A 21,545-nucleotide genomic window follows, 5' to 3' on the forward strand; every position below is an offset into this window, starting at 1 on the left:
TCATTTAGAAATGGCGAAAGCGTTACGGAGATGATAGTTAAACTCCAGTGGAAGACTCTGCAGGAGAGACGCTCAGTAGCTCGGTACGGGCTTTTGTTGAAGTTTCGAGAACATACCTTCACCGAGGAGTCAAGCAGTATATTGCTCTCTCCTACATATACCTCGCGAAGAGACCGTGAGGAGAAAATCAGAGAGATTAGAGCCCACACAGATGCACACTGACAATCTTTCTTTCCACGGACAATACGAGACTGGAATAGAAGGGAGAACTGATATACTCAAAGTACCCTCCGCCACACACCGTCAGGTGGCTTGCGGAGTATGAATGTAGATGTAGATGTAGATGCAGATGAACAAGCCTCCCTCATTCTATCAACGGCCTTGTCAAAGGTGGCAGAGAAGCGGATGGAGGATCAGCGCATCCACTTCCCCTTGCAGAGCAGGAAATTGGCCTAAACGCAGAAGGATCATAAATAATCAATGACAGAATGAAGAAAGCAATGGAAGCCACTACAGTGACAACACTCAATGTGTATCTGAAGGAAATATGGTCTTTAATTGAAAAACGTGTCATGACTATCTCTCCATACGCAAAAGATTACCTATTAGTCCATCATACGGGTCTCCAGAAGTGTGCTGCCAAGGAGGAAGTGACCATGATAAGAAGACGGAATAAGCAACGAAAGCGTAACACTTAACGAGTCGGACCATGGAATGTTACAAGTCTGAATACAGTAGAAAAGTTAGAAAATCTGAAAAGGGAAATGTGAAGGCTCAGTCTAGTAATAATAGGATTCAGTGAAGTGAAATTACAATACATCTTTCCAGAGCTTGCAGTGTTACTTTTCGAAGGAAGTATATATTTTCGTTATTGTTTGTATAGAGCCAGTCTCCTGCGCATATGTTTCTTTCTTTAATAGTTTCTGTAAAAGAAAGAAGAAAAATTCCGCGCAATGTCTAGTTTGCGGTAAGAGGCTTTCCTGGTGTATATTTTGCTTCCAAAGTTCTCGGGTGTACTGCTGGATGCAATTGTCGAACGGTTGTTCGCCGAAATATGCTGACTTTCGAAGACTGCACCTGGCAGTACCCCCGAGAACTTTGGAAGTAATGTCTAGCCATTCAATGAAATGTAATAATAATAATTATTGTATTCTGTGCCACCTTAGTGAAAATTTATCGACGATCATCGATACTGAAGTGGCCTGTTACTGGAACAGAACGGAGTAGGGAAAATTTTCTATTGTTTTGTGTAAGGGTGCGAACTTATTCACTCTTCTTTATCTCTCTCTGTTAATCTGTTGTGGCGAGCCGGTATGCTATGTACTTTGAGTTTAAATTATAATGTGTGCTAGCTTAAAGTAACTAAACGAGGTAGATGTTACAGCTTTTGTAATTATTTTAAACCTGCCTACTCCCATTGTGGATAATTACATGATGTTTTGCTATCGTATAATTTGTTACAGACGGGATCCAGCGAAGTCGGCGTATCATTGTGAAGTGACATAATGACCGACCGCTTATTGCGTTCAGTCATTAATTTGTCTTTGCTCATAGCAATAAGCGATCCTGACTTTAGCGGCCGATCATTTTAACATATGTAGTATTGGTTTCATTCAGGAGATGTGCCAATGAATCGGTCATTCGTCTCCGAATAAATTTGCTGTCGGTCTTTGCCCCAGACACCGGCCCCCGTTTACTGATTATATGGTCCATCATCTCACAATGATATGTCGTGCTGCCGTGAAATAATAAGGGTTAAGTAAAAAGTTAAGCAAAAAGGGAGATGCAACACGTCTTTTTCACAGAGTAACCTTCAGTTTTTGAATAATATTCACACTGGAAGTACACCTGATACTGTCATTAAGTAATAACTTGTAACGCAGACTGACTTCACGTTTTTCTGAATCATGTCAATGAGAATCTTCATATTTAATATCCTTCTTAGCTTACAAAAAGCTCTCAGATAATTTTTAAATGTCTGTTTGTACTTTTTACTATCCATCCAGCCACTATATTGTTGTTGTTCTTGTTGTGATTTTTACCCTCAAGACTAGTTTTACGAGGCCTATTCGGAAAGGTAGATCCGATCGGTCGCAAACTGGAAACCACTGTGAAAATAAAAAAACGTTTTATTTGCAACAGTTAGCTACACCTTCCAGCTACTTCTCTACATTGTCGCCGATCCGATTTAGACATTTGTCTTAACGTTGTACCAAATTTCCAATACCTTTCGCATAGAAGGAAGACGCTTGTGCTCCCTGCCACTGCTCTGCGCTGGTCTACAGCTCGTTGTCTTTGCCAGAACGTTGTCTTCATAGCTAACGGTTTATGTGAGCAGAGATGAAATTCAGGGAGAGTCAACTAGGGGCTGTATTGTGGGTGATCAAACACTTCCCATCGAAAACGCTGCAGGACCATCTTCATTGCCCCGTCAGAATGCGGCCGAGAACTGTCGTGCAGAAGGAGGCGCGTGACAGTTGTGTCATGTGGGCTGCATGACATCAGGCGAAATCTTGCACCAGGCCCTCATACTTGGTGGGAGACACTATTGTTTTAGACATCTTTACGTGCTCACTGTGTCCTCAGAACTGAAAAGAACGACGTGACTCGATCGATGTGGATACTAGAGACACTGCCCAACAGACCTGTGCAAAGCTTCATCGGGTTTTCACTGTGGTTTCCATTTCGCTCGCCATCGGACCTCACTTTCAGAATAGCCTTCGTATGTAGCTATCAGTGCTAGTCTATCCTGTGCAGATCTGTTCATCTCCAAATAACTATGGCAACCCACACACATTTGAACTTGCTTACTGTGGTCAAGTGTTTATATCCCTCTACAATTTTTTCTCCCATACTTCTATCCAGTTCCTTGATGCTTCAGGATTTGTTATATCAACCGGTCACTTCTTTTAGTCAAGTTGTGCCACAAATTTCTTTCTTGCTGTGTTCGATTTATTTCCTTTTCGTTAGTTATTCGATCTACCCATCAAATCTGCCACGTTCTTCTGCAGCAGCACGTTTCCTCCCAGAAGCTGATATTATTTTCTTGTTTGAAAGTTTTTATCGTCCCTGTTTCACTTCATACAAAGCGACAATTCAGGCAAGCACCTACAATAAAGACTGCCCAACACTTAAATTTATATTCTGTGATAAGAAAGTGCACTGTTTCAGAAAATCTTTTCTTGCTACAGCGAATCTGCATTTTATATCCTCTCTACTTTCGCCATAATCAACTATTTTGTCGATTTTCATCTTATAATGCCTTTTTAAACTACCATGAAATCCATTCACCTGCTCTTCCAAGTCCTTTGCCGCCTCTGACACAATTACACTGTCATCAGCAAATCTTGAAGTCTGTACTTCTTCTCCCTGAATTTTAACTCCCTTTTTAAAATTCTGTTTGGTTTCCTTTACGTAGTTTTCGGTACACACCTTCAATAACATCGGCGATAGGGTACAACTCTGTCTCACTTCCTTTTCAAGTACCGCTTCCTTTTCATGTGTTACTGGAATGATGTTTGTGTACAATTTCTAGATAACCTTTCGCTCTCCATGTCTTATCCCTGCTACCTTCAGAATTTTAAGATTGTATGCCAGTCAAAAATGTCAAAAGCTTTATCTCAATCCGCAAATACAGTAAATGTAACTTCGTTTTTCTCCAGCACATCTTCTAAGGTAAGTCACAGAGTCGGTATTCCCTCGCGTTTTCCTACATTTCTCCAGAACCCAAACTGATCTTCCCCAAGGTCAGCTTTTATCAGTTTTTCTATTCTTCTGTACATAAATCGTATGAGTATTTTGCAACTATGTCTTATTAAATTGATAATCATCTTGAGGTTGAAGCTCCCCTGCCCATGTTTGCTTATAAACAGATTTTGTTTTTGGAGGGGTCTGCTGTGAGGAAACTGAAGATAAAAAACTTCCAGAAAAATAATGAACAAATTTAAAAACAACGGTGTTCCTGTCATGAGATCAGACATGGACAATACCTTGAGAGTTATAAAACAACAACAATACAAAGATAAAAGCTTAAAATTTCTGGAAAATAACTACATACAAAGCTAAGTGATGACCCAACTCAAAGATACCAAAAAAATGAACATACACTTCTAAAAAATATCTAGAAGTATTCACAAAATAGAAAGTAAAATGGCCAAAATAAAAGAACAGACTACTAACTGTCCAAAAGAAGGATGTTCCAATACTTGCAGTTGTAAATTTGAGAACTGCACTCACATATCACCTTGCCAGAGAAATACACATGTATTTACGGAAACATTATGTATGCACAAATAACAGACTCGTATAAACACCAGAGAGCTGATACAAAAACACACCCACAAGAGCCATATTCACATCATTTGACATCACATCCATGTACATAATTATCCCCTCCACTGAAACCATCAATACCATCAAACAACGACTAGAGCAACAGAAAGACATTCCCAAATCCCACATAAAGGAAATAGCGGTATTCTAATCACAGAGCAAAACTGTTTCTCATCTGACAACCAGTTCGACTCACCACGAGATGGGCTTGCCATGGGGTCACTAGTCAGTGGACTCCTAGCCAACATCTTCCTCAAACACAATCAGAACCAAATATTTGAAGCAGTAGTAAGATCCAACCAGTTCAGGATAGTACATTGATATTGTAATGTAGATGACATCCTAAGCCTTCTAGATAGAACACCCAGTTGTAGCTAACAACTCCCCTGTGACATAAACACAGTTCACCCAAAAATAAAATTCACCACAGAAACAGAACATTAAATATTAAACAGAAATATTAAATTACACTTTCACAATACACAGACACAACAACCAACACCAATTCTCCATATTCAGGAAAGTCACTACGACCATGCACAACTACTCTCATCATTCGATAGTTCAAAAACTGGTTGGTTTTCAATATGCGCTGCACAGATTGAACTGACTCCTCTCAGTAAAAGCAACTACAAAAATGGATTACATGTAATTAAAAAATTAAAAAAATAGCCGTAGTGAATGGATATAATAGAAACATTATAGAGAAAGCGAATCACAATATTAAAACAAAAATAAAGGGGATACCTAGCACACAAAAAGACAGCCGATCACCAACTTTCAGACACCAACACAAACACAAGAACAAATGAACAAGAAACATCCATAACGGCAGTCAAATAGTACACTCTCAGTTACAATAATAACACAGCCCACAGAGTAAGCAACATCAAAAAGAGATAAAAGTAGCCTACAGAGCGGACAAATCAGTTCAGAGAAAATTAAGGGCAACCAATACGAGAACACACCAACGCAATACATTTGGTATTTGCCAAATGAGATGTCAGGACTGCAAATAAACAGCACAGAAACCAATAACTGAAGATAACTACCAAATGCAAAATGCCATAATTGACAAAGAATACACAGTTCTCTGGAATGGAGATCGTTCTCTGCCATCAAAGACGGATCTGACAACACCAACCCACAAACACTCGCCCCCCTCCAATCTAAACACACACACACACACACACACACACACACACACACACACACACACACACATTCACTCACTCACGCACACAAAATGGGGGATGTGCCTGTTAAAGATTCAAAATTCCCGCCTAGAACACATTTAACTTTTCGACTGTCCGCTATCTTGTTCTCGTAGTTTGTAAACAGCGACAATGGAAGTTACATACTACAGGTCTTCACAGTGAATATAATGAGGAAACAGGAAAAAAATGACAAATTTTGAAACAAAAAAGTGGAATAAAAAACACAAAATGGTAGTGAAGAACATTTTCCAGTTTAATAAAGAAATAAAAGCCCACTGATGGTGGCGGAACTTCAGCGAAACATGTATGGGAAATAGAAGGAAAGATAAATCTGCATTTTGCTCAAGGCGGAACGCCTCCATAAAGAAATCCATTAAATCGATAGTTCAGTAAAGTTTCACACCTGTTAGCATCTATCTTATTTGGAATTTGAATTATTACAATCTTCTTAAAGTCTGAGGGTTTTTCGCCAGGCGTATATCTTGCACACCAGGTGGAATTTTCTTGTCACGGCTGGAAGTCCCAAGAATCACAGTAATTCTAAGAGTATATGGCATTTCAGCAAAATTTCACATAGCACATTCGAGTGCTGCCATCTATATTCTGTATATAAGGGAATATTACGCTGTGGACTTCTCATTTTGAATTCAGATTTGAGTGTAGACTGCTTACAAGAAGAGAGGGTGATTGTTCGTGTATGATGTATAAACGCCTGCAGGTATGCCCCTTAGCTGACTGGTCGGCGAGCCTGATTACTATATAGCGGGCCCGAGTTCGGTTCCCGACCGGGTCGGAGATTTTCCTCCGCTTCGGGAGTGGGTGTTGTTTTGTCTTCATCATTATTTCACCGTCATCGACACTGCCGATGTGGCGTCACCTGAAAAGACTTGCAACTCGACTAGGCGGATTTCCAAAGGCGGGGACATCCGGTGTCAATGCCATACAAATGGCTCTGAGCACTATGGGACTCAACATCTTAGGTCATAAGTCCCCTAGAACTTAGAACTACTTAAACCTAACTAACCTAAGGACATCACACACACCCATGCCCGAGGCAGGATTCGAACCTGCGACCGTAGCAGTCCCGCGGTTCCGGAATGCAGCGCCAGAACCGCTAGACCACCGCGACCGGCAAAAATGGCTCTGAGCACTATGGGACTTAACATCTATGGTCATCAGTCCCCTAGAACTTAGAACTACTTAAACCTAACTAACCTAAGGACATCACACAACACCCAGCCATCACGAGGCAGAGAAAATCGCTGACCCCGTCGGGAATCAAAAAAATGGTTCAAATGGTTCTGAGCACTATGGGACTTAACATCTGTGGTCATCAGTCCCCTAGAACTTAGAACTACTTAAACCTAACTAACCTAAGGACATCACACACATCCATGCCCGAGGCAGGATTCGAACCTGCGACCGTAGCAGTCGCGCGGTTCCGGACTGAGCGCCTGAACCGCTAGACCACCGCGGCCGGCCGCCGGGAATCGAACCCGGGAACCCGGGCGTGGGAAGCGAGAACGCTACCGCACGACCACGAGCTGCGGGCAATGCCATACGATGATTTCAATTCAGGTTAGTTGCATATCGAGACTGCCGTACATCCTTCCACGATATTACTGTTCGAATTTGTAGACATACCGCAACTGTCACGGGAATACACAGTCGATGGGTTTAGGAGTGCCATAATGAATACCAAGAAAGTAGGATCTTATTGTTAGTATTAGCGGACCACGCGGCTATCGACCGAGAGGACAGATGTATTGTTCTCTCCGCCGTCAGGATTATACAGCCACACTATGTACCTTAGGCCAGGATATAGGCTAGATAGAACAAGTACGCATACTGACATTGCGACTACGCCTGGGGCACACAGGACTGTCAACGCGGCGGCTATTGTTGCTGCCTGCCTTGACGTGGCAGCACAGAGAGGCGCGCCGGTAATGAGACGCTGTCTTTCCTTCTAGCGAGTGGTCAGCACATCTCACTGCCATGCAACGGGCACGGTTCGATTCCCGACTGGGTCTGAGGTTTTTCTCGTCTCCGGGATTGGGATTTGTGTTATCCTCATCATCATTTCATTATCATCGACACGCAGGTCGCCCGATGTGGCATCAATTGAGAAGACTTGCAATTCGACGGCCGGACTCCCGGACGTCAATGCCACACTACGATTTCAATTCAGTTGTGCGCTCAGCGACAAAACTGCACACAATTCTGTATATGGTATCTTCATGGATGTATCCCAGTGTGGAGGCAATGAGGAGGACGAACGTAGTCAGACTGAATTCGTCGTTATCATATGCCCCAGCAACATGCTTGATTGCGGGGTGTAACTGGATGCATAACAATATCACCGCTGCTTCACACTGCTAGTAATTTGAACAGCAGCCGTTACATTACTAACGTGTTACGGCCAACCGCGTATGAACTGCTAGGACCGTCTGGGGCATTTTTAAATGTAACCTATGGCAGTTGTTTAGCAAACCATTCAAATGTTCAAATGTGTGTGAAATCTTATGGGACTTGACTGCTAAGGTCATCAGTCCCTAAGCTTACACACTACTTAACGTAAATTATCCTAAGGACAAACACACACATCCATGCCCAAGGGAGGACTCAACCCTTCGCCGGGACCAGCCGCACAGTCCATGACGGCAGCGCCTCAGACCGCTCGGCTAATCCCGCGCGGCAGCAAACGATTCACACATTTCTAAATAACGTCTTCATATAATCACACTCTGTTGTACTCACACATCTTGTGTTACCGGTACAAGATCAAGAACAAATTTAGCGGCTAGAATTTTGTTTCATGAGACTCCATTCGAAAAGACCTCGACATTTATGTGATTATCAATTACAATATACACAGAGTAACCAGACTGCACACTTAGATCGATAGACATAAAAATAATACACTCTTCTTCCACTATTTTCATCCATTTCTTCTGTAAAGATATTACATCAAGTTTAACTTTCAGTCCCTGAAAGCTCTTATACGAAATTCTTTTTGAAGATTGATTCCAGCTGGCTGCACTAATCTTGATGCTTCCTTGCAATACTGCTATCTCCAAATGTGATTCTTCTTCTGCTCCCTCTCTGAATACTCTTGCAGCTGAAGACAGGTAGGCTGGACAAAGGGAAACTGCGTGACACTGTATTCGAAGCAAGCTGTGGTTTTGAAGGTGGAGAAGTTATGGTTTCTTTCCGCCTGTGGCTGATACTTCCCAGATAATGCAGCAAACTCTGTAATACTTGTTGCACTCCAGAAAATGAACAGTTAATTACATTAATCGTAATCTATTCAAGCCAAATGATCCGGGATATAATAATATAGCTCTAACTAAAACGGAGGTTGCTAAATTACATTTAAAACAAAACTTACGACTGAATAATTAGTAACTGCGAAATCCTTCCCTGGGATAGAGTGGAGCCATTTCTGTCTCATTATATCGTCTTTAGAAAACTTGAACAAGTGAGCCGTGTTTCCTGGTGTGTGATTTCCATTACCGTTTGGCGCGCAATACTTGCTAATCGTACAAAGATGAAACTGCATAAACGTATACCATGTTGCGTTAACCTCTCACAAACACAACTTAGTAACAAAAAATTTGATTTTTTGTGGTTGACTAACCATCACGTAACATTCACAAAGGACGACGAATTTTTGTGCCCAATACCTTGTTCATACAACGCAAGAGAGCGGTTGATTTCCGCCGCTTCTTGCTGACGTCACAACTTGGAATTCTCGCACTTGCTCGGCCTTTCCATCTACACTTATGCTTATAAATTAAGGATAATGCTGATACATGGTGAAACGAAGATCTGGTGGGCGGTTTGCGGGTTTAAATCACCTCGCGGTATGACCATGCGGTGCATCTGACCTGCGGTCGTCGCACGGTGGCGCTGGCAGCAGTCCACATACGCAGAGGTGTGTTGGTGCATGTCAGAGTAACGTGCAGCGAGTAAGTGTGCAGACGTTTTCAGACGTGCTAATGGTGACTGTGTGTTGAAAATGGCTCAAGGAAACTCATACTGATGACGTTATGAGGGGTAGAATACTAGGGCGACTGGAGGCTGGTCAAACACAGCAGGTCGTAGCACGGGCCCTCCGTGTGAAACAAAGTCTGATTTCACGATTAGGGCAACGATTCCAGCAGACAGAAAACGTGTCCAGCCGCTACAGCACGGGACGTCCACAGTGTACACCACAAGAAGACCGATATCTCAGCATCAGTGCCTGCAGACGGCCACGGACTACTGCAGGTAGCCTTGCTCGGGATCTTACCGCAGCCCCTAGAACAGTTGTCTCCAGACACACAGTCTACAGATGACTGAATAGACATGGTTTATTCGCCTGGAGACCTGCATTACACTGCATTACACTGACCCTGGTCACAGGAGACCCCGTAAAGCCTGGTGTCAAGAACACAGTACATGGTCATTGGAACGGTGGTCCCAGGTTATGTTCACAGACGACTCCAGGTATAGTCTGAACAATGATTCTCGCCGGGTTTTCATCTGGCGTGAACCAGGAACCAGAAACCAAACCCTTAATGTCCCTGAAAGGGACCTGTATGGAGGTCGTGGTTTGATGGGAGGGATTATGATTGGCGCACGTACACCCCTGCATGTCTTTGACAGAGGAGCTGTAACAGGTCAGGCGTATCGGGACGTCATTTTGCACCAGTATGCCTTTTCAGGGTTGCAGTGAGTCCCACCTTCCTCCTGATGGATGATAACGCACGGCCCCACCGAGCTGCCTCCCTGGAGGAGTACCTTGAAACAGAAGATACCAGGCGAATTGAGTGACGTGCCTGTCCTCCATACCTAAACCCCACCGAGCACGTCTGGGATGCTCTCGATCAACGTATCGCTGCACGTCTTCAAGCTCACTTCAGGAGCTCCGACAGGCACTGGTGCAAGAATGGGAGGCTATACCCCAGCAGCTGCTCGACCACCTGATCCACAGTATGCCGTGCCACCTGCGCATGGTGATCATATCCGATGTTGATATTGGGGCACATGCGCAGGAAACAGTGCCGTTTTGTAGCACATTTGTTTCGGGACGGTTTTCTCAACTTATCACCAATACCGTGGACTTACAGATCTGTGTCGTGTGTGTTCCCTATGTGCCTATGCTATTAGCACCAGTTTTGCGTAGTGCACCACATTCAGCAATTATCCTTAATTTATAAGTGTAGGTAGTGTTGGTTTGGACAAGGTGAGCAAGGCTTTACTGGTAAAGCTATTTTATCAAAACGTCAGCATGAGCGCTGCTGCTGACAAGGGAACCTCCCCATCGCACGCCCCTCAGATTTAGTTTTAAGTTGGCACAGTGGATAGGCCTTGAAAAACTGAACACAGATCAATCGAGAAAACAGGAAGAAGTTGTGTAAAATTATGAAAAAAATAAGCAAAATACACAAACTGAGTAGGCCATGCGTAAGATAGGCAACATCAAGGACTGTGCGAGCTCAGGAGCGCCCCGGTCCCGTGATTAGCGTGAGCAGCTGCGGAATGAAAGGTCCTTGGTTCAAGTCTTCCCTCGAGTGAAAAAGGCTAATTTTTTATTTTCAGACAATTATTATCTGTCCGTCCGTCCGTCCGATGCGATCACTTTTTGGGAGTGATTATCACATCCACAAGGAAACCTAAATCGGGCAAGGTAGTAGAATCTTTTTACCCATTCGCCAAGTGTACAAGTTAGGTGGGTCGACAACATATTCCTGTCATGTGACGCACATGCCGTCACCAGTGTCGTATAGAATATGTCAGACGTGTTTTCCTGTGGAGGAATCGGTTGACCTATGACCTTGCGATCAAATGTTTTCGGTTCCCATTGGAGAGGCACGTTCTTTCGTCTACTAATCGCACGGTTTTGCAGTGCGGTCGCAAAACACAGACACTAAACTTATTACAGCCGGAGCTGCTCACGCTAACCACGGGACCACGGCGCTCCTGAACTCATACTATCCTTGATGTTGCCTATCTTACGCATGGACTACTCAGTTTGTATATTTTGCTTATTTTTTTCATAGTTCCACACAACTTCTTCCTGTTTTCTCGATTGATCTGTGTTCAGTTTTTCAAGGCCTATCCACTGTGCCAACTTATAACTAAATCTGAGGGGGGTGCAATGGGGAGGTTCCCTTGTGAGTATCGACGCAAAAAGCCAATACGGAGACGTGGTCCTTCCAGAACATGATCCGGAAGTTCAGTTAGCTACGGATTAGGGAACTGCTCCTGGGAGAGACGGCCACCTGTGCCACAACTTGTTGAAGAAGTTACTTTTGTCATGGCTGAGAATGCTGGACGCAGTGTGCGCTCTTCAAGAAATGCACGAGACGTGTCACAACAGCTGAACATTCAGTAGTCCACCGTTCGGAGAGTCGTCCGAACAATTGTGAAATAACACCTCTAGTGCGGTTCCAGGCTGTCGTGGATGCATATGGTCATCATACTGAGCAACATTTGTAACCTGGAATGTAAACAAGAGGCGCAGTTAACAGTCGTTAACCTCTCATGTGGAAATTAAGATGTGTTTCTTTCAGTGGATTATTCGATATTTCTCTTCCGCGTGTCCTTAGAAATCTTTGCACAAAGTTTCATTGTCCTACGATCTCTCGTTTTTCATGGGGGGCCCTCTCAAGTGTGATTACATCCACCCTGCACAAATGGATCAACACGATTAGTAAAATTTCGTTATGTGCTACTTTCCTGGTTTTGAAATGACCAGTAGTGCCGTACATTGGATTTAACGCCCCTGCGAAGCAGACAACCTGCCTGCCGGCACCAACCGCCTGCCACCTGTATACGTGCGTGGAATTCCAGTGGCGAGGAGCGTGACGTTGGATGGACTTCTGACAAGACGTCAACGTGTCCTCGAGCTGCAGAGGAAGGCCCCACGGACTTATGAACATGCTGCCAATGCTGTCCTTGACGGACAGGCACTCGGCTTCTCGACTACCTGTAGTACTGGACGTCTAAAACGATGCACGGTCCCAGTCTGACTAACTAATGAATTGAAGTATTGCATATAAAAATCGGCCAAATTTAAAAGTTTAAAATGCTGTCATAATCTATTCATTACATTTACATCTACATCTAAACGGGTAATCTGTAAATCACATTTAACGGCGTGGCAGAAGGTTCATCGAGCCACCTCCACAGTTCTCTATTATTCCAATCTCCTATAGAGCGCGGAAAGAACGAACACCCAGTATCTTTCCGTACGAGTTCTGATTTCCCTTATTTTTATCGTGGTGATAGTTTCTTCGTATGTAGGTCGACGCCAACAAAATATTTCGCATTAGGAGGATGATTGGAATTTCGTGGGAAGATTCCTCCGCAACGAAAAACGCCTTTTTAGAATGAAATTTTCACTCTACAGCGGAGTGTGCGCTGATATGGAACTTCCTCGCAGATTAAAACTGTGTGCCGGACCAAGACTCCAACTCGGGACCTTTGCCTTTCGCGGGCAAGTGCTCTACCGACTGAGCTACCCAAGCACGACTCACGCCCCCTCCTCACAGCTCTAATTCCGCCAGTACCTCGTCTCCTACCTTCAAACTTTTAAATATGTCCGTCCCAAATCCTGTATAATTTCATTGACACTCTCTCCCCTATTTCGTGATAATACAAAACGCACTGCCCCTCCGTCAGTGCTATCTGGTGAGGAACCCATACTTCGCAGCAGTGTTCTACAAGAGCACGAACAAGCGTAGTGTAGATTTCTAAGTGTCCTGTCAATAAAACGCAGTCTTTGGTTAGCCTTCCCCACAACATTTTCTATGTGATCTTTCTACTTTAAGTTGTTCGTAATTGTAATTCCTAGATATTTAGTTGAATTTACGGCCTTTAAATTTGACTCATTTATCGTGTAACCGAAGTTCAACGGATTCCTTTTAGCACGCATGTGGATCACCTCACACTTTTCGTTATTTAAGATCAGCTGCCAATTTTCTCACCATTCAGATATCTTTTCTAAACCGTTTTGCAATTTTTTTGATCTTTTGATGACTTTACTAGTCGCCAAACAACAGCGTCATCTGCAGATAACCTAAGACGGCTGCTGAGAAATACATAACGAACACCAAAGGGCCTATAACACTAGCTTGGGGAACGCCAGGAATCACTTCTGTTTTACTCGATGACTTCCAGTCAGTTACTACCTCTCTGACAGGAAATCGCGGATACAGTCACATGACTGAGAAGATATTGCATAAGCACGCAGTTTCTCTACAAGCCGCTTGCGTGGTACAGTGTCAAAAGCCTTCCGGAAATCCAGAAATACGGAATCAATTTGAAATCTCTTGTCAGTAACACTCAACGCTTCGTGCGAGTAAAGAGCCTATAGTTCCTTCTGTGCAACTTTAGGGATCCGGAATTTCAAATGGTTGCTGCAGATTTCTTAAAGTTCTCTGTAGACGTGGGCTCTCCACACGTCAAACGACAACTTATGGTTAGAGGTATGGAGAGTCCCCGTCTACAGAGAAGTTTCAGAAGTCTACTGTAGCCAGTTGAAATTAGTGATCCCTATAGTAGTACAGAAGTTTAGATTACATTTCTAGCTACGTGTGTAGAGCGGCCTGAAGGTGGTACCAATGAGGAACCGAAACTGGTAGTCAAATAAAATCATTCATAAAATTAAGGGTTTATTTTCTTTTTTTAAAATCTTATGCGACTTAACTGTGAAACGTCTCCTTAGAAATATTTATACACGACTGTGATTAAACTGACACACAATATTTTTTTAGCGCAACGCAATCTGACTTTCAAAAATCCCTACAAAAGAATGGCCCTGACTAACATTAATCTATACCTTTCACAAATCACTTACCTCACCAAAAATCTCCGTTACTCGAACTACTGCAGTACAGCGAGCGCAGCTACTGCCAGCTAAATAACAGATTCAAACTACGGAAGGCACTAACTACTAGTAGGCATAGTTAGCAAATGAAAGATTTTAATAGAGAACAAACAATGTATTTACCTTAATAGTCATCAAAAGTCATAATATATACAGCAGTTCATGACATCCATTTTTACAAATTTCAAAACTCCGCCATTTCTCTCCCCACATCCACCACTGCTGGCGGCTCACCTCCAACTGTGCAACGCTACGCGCTGTTCACATCCAGCTGCCGCTGCCCAACACTACAATGGCAGACAACAATGCAAACTAGCCACAGACTGCACACAGCACAGCCAGTGATTTTCATACAGAGCGCTACGTAACGTTGCCAATGAGAAAACATGAACAGCCTACTTACAACTGCTAAGGTCATCAGTCCCTAAGCCTACACACTACTTAACCTAAAGTATCCCAAGGACAAACACACACACACCCATGCCCGAGGGAGGACTTGAACCTCCGCCGGGACCAGCCACACAGTCCATGTCTGCAGCGCCGTACACCGCTCAGCTAACCCCGCGCGGAGGTGTCAGTATTTACTTTCTTGAAATTCACTAAGGCGGTTTTCCTGTCTCGAAGCATATTTTTTTTCATAATTTGACTTCTTATAGTTTTATTTGTCTGTAATTTTAGTGTAACATTGTAGGTCGAGGAAAACATCGATGCAGTTGTTGTACTTGCCCATCAGACGCATTAAGTACATGCTTTCGATAAAAGTGGATGACAAAAGCGGTTATGGCGACACTTTTTCAGAGCAATGCAACGAATGACAATTGACAGCACGGTAGCTGTTATGAAAGATGGTGTAAATGGTAGCAAGCTGAGATGAAGGGGACATTAGTTATTTTGGATCATAAGCCGCCACTGAGGAGTGACGTTACTGCAGCTATTGGTGACGTGTGCAAGTATCTGCGTGTGCTGGAGAGATGTCTAGAAGCCCACACCCAAAACAACAATGAATCAATGAATTGTTTAAGTCGGACTTGCACTCCATAACACATGTTTTCGAATGTAAAAGTTGTCCAGATAGCTAATAATTGGCCGTGCGTCATTTTTAAAGACGGATTTACGGGTGTCCTGCATAATGTGAAAGTCATGGGAGTTGTCATCTGCGTGACAGCTTGCTGATTCGCCACGAAAACGGCCGAGAAAATCCTCAAGCGTTCGTATCGTAGATCGTTCCAGATCAGCGTCGACGCGAGAACTGCAGCTACAGAGACTTCGCTTAATAAAATGAGACTTTCAAAGACGAGGAAGGTATTCTGTATGGCCCACGAACAGCAGATTAATGATAAGTTGAAAAATCAAAACTTCAAATGCGTATTTCTAGAGACAATCTTTCGTAAACTGGTTCACATAATTCAAAACAAAGACTCATTAAGACTGGCCATTAAAATTGCTACACCACCAAGATGACGTGCTACAGACGCGAAATTTAACCGACAGGAAGAAGATGCTGTGATATGCAAATGGTTAGCTTTTCAGAGCATTCACACAAGGTTGGCGCCGGTGGCGAAGCCTACAACGTGCTGACATGAGGAAAGTTTCCAACCGATTTCTCATACACAAACAGCAGTTGACCGGCGTTGCCTGGTGAAACGTTGTTGTGATGCCTCGTGTAAGGAGGAGAAATGCGTACCATCACGTTTCTGACTTTGATAAAGGTCGGATTGTAGCGTATCGCGATATTGCAACTCGCGTTGGTCGAGATCCAATGACTGTTAGCAGAATATGGAATCGGTGGGTTCAGGAGGGTAATACGGAGCGCCGAGCTGGATCCCAACGGCCTCGTATCATTAGCAGTCGAGATGACAGGCATCTTATCCGCAAGTCTGTAACGGATCGTGCAGCCACGTCTCGATCCCTGAGTCAACAGATGGGGACGTTTGCAAGTCAACAACCATCTACACGAACAGTTCGACGACGTTTGTAGCAGCATGGACTATTAGTTCGGAGACCATGGCTGCGGTTACCCTTGACGCTGCATCACAGACAGGAGCGCCTGCGATGGTGTACTCAACGACGAACCTGGTTGCACGAACGGCAAAACGTAATGTTTCGGGCGAATCCAGGTTCTATTTACAGCATCATGATGGTCGCATCCGTGTTTGGCACCATCGCGGTGAACGCACATTGGAAGCGTGTACTCGTCATCGCCATACAGGCGGATCACCCAGCGTGATGGTATGGGGTGCCATTGGTTACACGTCTCGGTCACCTCTTGTTCGCATTGACGGCACTTTGAACAGTGGACGTTACATTTCAGATGTGTTATGACCTGTGGCTCTACGCTTCATTAGATCCCTGCGAAACCCTACATTTCAGCAGGATAATGCACGACCGCATGTTGCAGGTCCTGTACGGGCCTTTCTGGATACAGAAAATGTTCGACTGCTGCCCTGGCCAGCATATTCTCCAGATCTCTCACCAATTGAAAACGTCTGGTCAATGGTGGCTGAGCAACTGGCTCGTCACAATACGCCAGTCACTACTCTTGATTAACTGTGATACCGTGTTGAAGCTGCATGGGCAACTGTACCTGTACACGCCATCCAAGCTCTGTTTGACTCAATGCCCATGCGTATCAAGGCCGTTACTACGGCCAGAGATTGTTGTTCTGGGTACTGATTTCTCAGGATCTATGCACCAAAAATTGCGTGAAAATGTAATCACAAGTCAGTTATAGTATAATATATTTGTCCAATTAATACCCGTTTATCATCTGCATTTTTTCTTGGTGCAGCAATTTTAATGTCCAGTAGTGTATGTAAGTGTAAGGTTTTCTTCTATATGTATATTTGTTAAAAATGTTTTAGTATGGGTACTGTGAGATTTGCCGCTATTAATAACAGAGCAAGTTGCCAAAGATGGTGCAAGTCATGTTTGTCGCCAATAGAAGCAGTCTGTGGCGAAGACTATATCTTACAGGAGCTAGCCACAGAAGCAAGAGCTGATTGCTGCAGAAATAATGAACTAATTGCCAAAAGTAATGGTTGCTTTGTGCGTTTCTTTGTAATGGTCCCTAGGTAGTTTTAACACGGGGTTAGTACTCAGTGGATTTTGGTCCCTGAACAATGCAGCTTTTATCTGGTCTCTTACAGGGCAGTGGAGTTACGGCAGAGAAGACTTGCTGGTGAGCTGTCGTATCTATGGTCACAGTTAACTGCTCAACTGGGTCTATTCAGAGGAATAGTTTCCTGAATAACTGTAAGGTTTATTTGGAGGAGTTAGGTATGTCAGAGGTTACTATTAACAGTGGTTGTTATCCGTTGCACTGAGTTCCTATAGTTGTTATTAAGTCACGATCAATGGAAAATCTATGTTAGCGATTGTAGGTTTTTCTGGCCGTAAGAACTGACTGATAGTTTACTGCGATGTTTAAGTAAATGCTGCACCTGAACCAGACGTTTCTAATTTGTACTTACGTTGCGCTGCATTCAATCGTCGTATCGATTTGATCTGCTCATATTAATCAGTGATCCTGTGTGTGCGCTTCAAGGAATTTGCGTGTTCGTGATGTACGTACATATGTGTAACTCGGTGATTAGCGCACTGCGAAGGTTAGCGACTGCAGTTTCATTGGCTGTAATAGCACACACTGTGGTAATAACGTGTGGGTAGGTGCATCCAGGATTCTTCTTGAGCAGAGTACTCAAATTCATTGAATTAATTTACAAACTGGGACTGATATTTGTGGTAGCGGAATTCTAGAACTGTGGTCGTACAGCGGAGGCTGTCCTTTCATTCCCACTAATAGGCAAACCGTACCAAACTAGAACCATTCGAGAAAATTGTGTCGAGGCTACTATTACTGACAACTTTAACTGACTAGTTGCCATTTAAAACAGGGCATAATACTACGTCTGCGAATAGTCAACAGCTGAAGAGGCTGAGTTTTCCAGAATGAAATTTTCACTCTGCAGCGAAGTACGAGTTGAATTTTGTTTACATTATCTAAGTTAAGGCGAAAGTGGTGGTGGCATGTAGGTTCTTTTTACTTCCCTTTTTTAATTTCTGTCGTTTCATCTGGGATTAACTTTTTCTGGCTGTCGTTCACTCATATCGTCATTATGGTGCTGACACAACGAGCTAAATAAAGCCTAGGAGATCAAAAATAAATTTTGAGTCCAAGAGAGGAAAAGAAGTACCTTATAATTTGAAAGAAAGAGAAATAAAGAAAAAAAAAAGAATAACAGAAACTGAAAAATGACAGAACCTGAAGAAATAATATTTTACTAAAGAAAAGATGCTACTGGTTATCGAATGTTCGTTTGTTTTTAGAAAATAATATAAATGTTCTTTGCTTGAGAATCATATTATTAATAAAAGGATATTATTATATTATCAGCATAGGTAAAGCGACAGATGATAGTAGTCTGCATAACAGTTTTATCTTATAAAGGAGTGTGAATAGGAATCTACGTTAACTAATAACAAACAAAGATCAGAAGTAAAGTCAGAGGCTACGTCTATGCCGCTGCCTTAACAATAAAGTATATCTGTGAGTATTGACGTGATCGGCAACTAAGGAACTGGTGAACTTTCAGTTACGTATAAGGTGAGTAAAACTAAATACATAATCGGTAGGTTGCTATTTACTGATTAGCGGCTTGTGTGCGGTTTAGGAACGGAAATCCATAGATAATTTCTGGCAATTAGCAGAATCGTTTCACCTAGGCAGCGATGTATGTATAGTTTCTTTTGACTTGGGAATGTGGTAGTAAAGCAAACTTATGATTTAATTTCTCAAGAAAGTTGACTTAGCGGTGAAATTAAGGTTTTGTTTACGTAACCAATTTGGATTAATCGAGGTTACAGGATAGCGTGAGGTCTATTGCTCATATTGTCGAAGCGTAAAGAGAAATATTAATGTGATACATTCTGGTTTACGTAGCTAGATGCTTTAGTACATTTAAGGGAGTATCCCTCAATTAGAAGTAAGTCAAGCGAAAACCAAACTTTGCTTACATTTTATGGCTCCCTGCGTACCATAAATTTAATATCTTATCTAAGAACATTGTTACGTATAGGAGTTAGAACGTTATTTGACTAGAAAAGTGTACTGGAAGGCCATAATATCGTGTTGCATACACAGGGCGTACCATCATAAAATACTCACTCGCTGCATAAGCAAGACAACTTTTCCAGCGGTGCGTGTAGTGACTGTCTCTGCTTTCAGGCCACAGTAGTAACACAATAACTATCGTATATTATCCCGGAACATCTCCATCTTATTAAATAATATATTTTTTATAATTTTTTTGTTTATTTCCTTTTAAAGGCAACAAAATAGGTCGATTTTACGTTCCCAAGTTGCCACCATTTTGAAATGTACTACAGGAAATTTGGTTTTCAGGGTTGACGCTAAAGAGAATTTACTTCTAATAATGTATATACGTTTAATTTTGATTGCAGACCTGGACTTCACCTTAATCGTGCGAACAGCTTAGTTATTCAGTCAGCGAAGAGATATTTTGGCCACCATTTCGTGCTGTACAGGCTCATCAGTTTACCGGGCAAAAATAATTTACATAGCATTAAAGATACGAACATTTGTCAGAAAAAATAATGTTTTGCAAATAATAAGGCTACGAGGCGGAAAATCCCCTTAAGTCAAAATCTTACGTTAAAGGTTTAAGACAATAAGTCAAATATTAAAATTAGAAACTGTGTATAGCAGTTTGCAAAGAGCTCTGAATCATTCTACAGCGTCTGTCTGCAGCGTGTGCTTTAGAGTGCACTAAGAACATTCAGCGTTGAGTTTCATGTTACTTAGGTACGATGAAGGTACTTCGCCACAGTACTGTTAATTACAGCTGCAATAAAGCAAAGCACGATAAGTATTCGCTATAAATATTTTAGCATGTAAGTACTAATATTAGAAATTAAGCTCGCAATGTCTGGCTGTCTGGATTAACCCTACATATAATACCCTTCAAAAGCACTCATGGTCTAAATACAAAACCACTTGGGCAGATCAGTAGTTGCCAAACATATATATGTGCGAGAAACAAGTCACCATCTGAAAGGCATAGAAGAAGACTTAGAGCTGATACTTGTGGACAAGAAAAGAACTTGAATTAGAAAACAGGCGAATTATTTTTGATAATTTACGTAATATACTCACTGGCGAGAGTGGTAACACATTCTACAACGTTTTTTTTAGATATTTTTTTAAGTTTAGCATTAGTACAACGAATGTGAACGATTTGGCGCTGATAACCACTAGTATGATGTCTCTGCGTACCCTTTGTAACATCTTCGGAATGTTATGGATCGGCTGATGGCTCACATGGATAAGCAGAGCACGGAATTTGGTGTTTCCATTTTTTAACTGGGACGAGGAATTCGTGTCCGAATAATTTTATCCGTTTTTATATTTTGATCATGAGTGCTTTTGAAATGCATTTTATGTAGGATTAACATACAGCCAGATGATGGAAGCTTCACTCCCGCAACGCGTTGCTGAGGATTATGTCCCTAACATTCGTTGTATACTGAAATATATATAACGATTTCCTTAACAACCGCTATCTCCAGTCCGTAAGATGGACGACATTAGAACGACAAATATTACATGAAGCAGCAACAGCAGCAACCATGTAACTTATTTTTACAGGGAGAATCAGAAGGAGCAAGGTTGGTGGCACAATATGCCTCTTAATCCAAGTAAAGATTCGATTCCAGTGCGGCAGCTGCAAATTTCCAGGCTTACCATCACAACCGCGCGTTCGAGGTCGTCTGCTCGACTTCCAATGTCGCGACTTTTATTAGCTCCGTGTCGTCGTGCCGTCCTATACGGGGTAAACACATTTATCCGACTCTGAAGCTGTAAAAACAATTGAACGTACTATCATGCTCAATAGTATGCCAGAGACGTGAACTACATTCCGCCTTATTCGTATGCTACCCACATAACGTAACTTTCTTGCAGGTCCTCAATATCTCTGCGGTACAGTCATTTGACAGTAAAAAATAGTTGCTGTAACAGACCACCGAAATTAATTTAAGAAAATTAATAGAACAGTGTTTTCGATATCTTGCCCTTGCATTTACACTGAGCCAAATTTACCACA

This window comes from Schistocerca cancellata, chromosome 6, assembly GCF_023864275.1.
Source record: "Schistocerca cancellata isolate TAMUIC-IGC-003103 chromosome 6, iqSchCanc2.1, whole genome shotgun sequence".
Taxonomy (NCBI): domain Eukaryota; kingdom Metazoa; phylum Arthropoda; class Insecta; order Orthoptera; family Acrididae; genus Schistocerca; species Schistocerca cancellata.